This window comes from Herpailurus yagouaroundi, unplaced genomic scaffold, assembly GCF_014898765.1.
Source record: "Herpailurus yagouaroundi ecotype Mexico unplaced genomic scaffold, PumYag 159, whole genome shotgun sequence".
Classification (NCBI taxonomy): Eukaryota; Metazoa; Chordata; class Mammalia; order Carnivora; family Felidae; genus Herpailurus; species Herpailurus yagouaroundi.
The window spans coordinates 49260579-49263416 of NW_024412400.1; the positions used below are offsets into that span (position 1 = coordinate 49260579).

Genomic DNA, 2838 nt, shown 5'->3' on the forward strand with positions numbered 1-2838 from the left:
AAGTTGATAAAATATGATATTTTTGCAAGTATTTTTACTTAGAATTTTAGTCAAGATCTTGCTTGGAATTATGGTCAATGCTCAACAATGATAGTCTCTGAAGAAATCTATTCTTTGGCTGCCTTTGTCATTGCATTTCACATTTATCATATTTAGAGTCTATTCAGATAGTAGTCATTCATTCCTCACTGTTTCATTCCATGAGAATCATTATTTGCATATGAATTTTTTTCTAAAATAGGAATTTAGGCTTGTGTAAGGATAACACTATGTTTAAAACTAATTAAATAAGATGAAGAACTTGAAATTTTTGGTGACGACCCTATTGAAATGATTGCTAAAGTGCATTTCATTATCGAATCAAAGAATCATGCCCTAGAAGAATAAAGAGACCAGAAAGGAAACTCAATGAATCTAATTTAATTCAATATATTTTTTTGTTTCCACTGCTAAATTATTTAGGATTTAGAATGTTATTAAATAGCCTTTGGAGTGAACTCTAAGTTTTTCTCCATTAGGTGGTTCCATAGTTTGTCTGAAAGAAGGTTTTGGAGGGGTTGGTTGAACTGAAAATTATGTTTCTATTTTCAGTGGTTTCCTAATTTAAAATTTTCACCTCTCCAAAAAATATTTTTGACCTGAGGGGCACAAAATTGGGTATTTACCCAAAGAACACAAAAATACTAATTTAAAGGAATACATGCACCCTAATGTTCATAGCAGCATTATGTACAACAGCCAAATTATGGAAACAACCCAAGTGTCCATTGATTGATGAATGGATAAAGAAAATGTAACAGTGCTCATTTTGGCCACACATATACTAAAATTGGAACAATACAGAGAAGATTAGCATGGCCCCTATGCAAGGATGACATATAAATTCATCAAGAATTCCATATTTTAAAAAAAGAAGATGTGGCATATATATACATAGTGGAACAACCTGGATGGTGCTAGAGAGTATCATGCTAAACAAAATAAGTCAGTTAGAGAATGACAAATACCGTGTGATTTCACTCATATGTGGAATTTAAGAAACAAAACAAGTGAACAAAGAGAAAAAAAAAAGAGAGTGGGAGGTAAACAAAGAACCAGACTCTTAACTATAAAGAACAAACTGATGGTTACCAGAGAGGAGATGGGTGGGTGGATGGGCTAAATAGGTAATGCGGATTAAGGAGTATACTTGCTGTGATGAGCTCTGGGTGTTGTATGGAATTGTTGAATCACTATTTGTACACCTGAAACCAATATTACACTCATTGTGAACTGGAATTTAAAAAAAACCCTTAAAAACGGTGATTATAATAAATAAATAGGGGCGCCTGGGTGGCTCATTCGGATGAGCATCCAACTCTTGACTTTTCAGGTCATGATCCCAGGGTCGTGAGATTGAGCCCCATGTCAGGCTCTGCACTGAGCAGGAAGCCTGCTTGAGATTCTTCTCTCTCTCTCTATCCCTCCATCTCTCCCCCCACCCCCACCCTGGCTTGTGCACACTCTCTCTCATTGTTTCTCTTTTTCTAAATCAATCAATCAATCAATCAATCAATCAATCAATAAAAATGATCTGTTAAGATTCTTGGTTGTAAGCAACAGAAATTGATTCTACTTCATCGGAATCAGGTAGAATTAAACTTATTTAATAGAATTTAATGGAATTCAACAGAGTTAACTAGAATTAAGCTTGTTCAAATCAATTGTTCTGCCTAAGAAAAATTTTTTTCAGAGTTTAAGCAGCAGAAAGAGAGGTGAAGAACCAAGCTTTAAAAGGATAGGAACTAGAGTAACTACAGCAGAAACACATAGTTTTTTGGGGGTCAGGGCATGAATCAACTCCAGTGTTTTCAAATGCATGACTGGTCTAGCACAAAATCACATACCATAAGATTGTAATGGACAGAAGAACAGTTTTCTCAAAGCAAAAGTTAGTTTTCTATTTCATAAAGAAAGGGAATGAATGTTGAGACCAATGGCAACACAAGTGAAGAATTATTTTCCTCACTTCGGACTCTTGGGCTAACTGAATTTAACATTGCAATCTTTGCAGTCACGTCTTTTGGTTGGAAGCCATGTATATGCTCTAAGTGCCGCCCTAAGGAGATTAGGACTGGAAACCCATTGCTTGACTAATCCTGTGCAACCTTAATTTTTCCTTCACAAGTGGAGTATTTTTTCTTGCCTTCCTTATCCAAAAAGCAAAGCCTTTAAAGATCCTTACATGTAACACAGGAATAACATGATTACATGTAACATAGAGTATTTGTAAGTCTCTGATAAGGTAATGAATGTAGAGTGACATTTTGTGCATCATAAATCACTGTATACAACTAAGGTACAGTTATTATTTTAATTATGTTTATATTGTTTAGGCTAAAGAAAGTGTAGAGTAGTAGTAGTTAAGAGTATGAACTCAAGAACTACAGGACTAAATTCAAATTTCAACTATACCACCTTGGGCAAGTGACTTGAATGTTAAGTGGCTCATTTCCCTTGTCTTTAAGTTGAGGATAATAGTAGTGCCTTTTTCAAAGTGATCATTTTTAGAGTTAAATGAATGCATATATGAAAAGCACTTAGAACAATGCCTGACACAAAATAAATGATATAAAATTATTTCTATTATTATTGTTGTTGTCTTTCTTGTGAAAGCTAATCTTTGAGTTCTACTTTTAACATTTATTTCAAGATTTATAAATACAACTATGCTACACTGCTATGCCTTATTTAGAAGTTTTCCTGAAATCATATTGTTGGGTGAATTATTTGTACCTCTGTTTCATGTTTTTACATCTGGATTATCTAGTCCTTTGGGGTTAGCTCATGTTGTCTACA

General features: G+C 34.1%; 1 non-coding gene across 1 annotated transcript; it reads left to right on the plus strand.

Moving 5' to 3' along the window:
• The first annotated feature begins 799 nt into the window (after positions 1-799).
• Positions 800-906, plus strand: LOC121034304 (U6 spliceosomal RNA). Its single transcript, XR_005792373.1, has one exon. It is a non-coding gene; the product is annotated as a U6 spliceosomal RNA (small nuclear RNA).
• Positions 907-2838: the final 1932 nt, after the last annotated feature.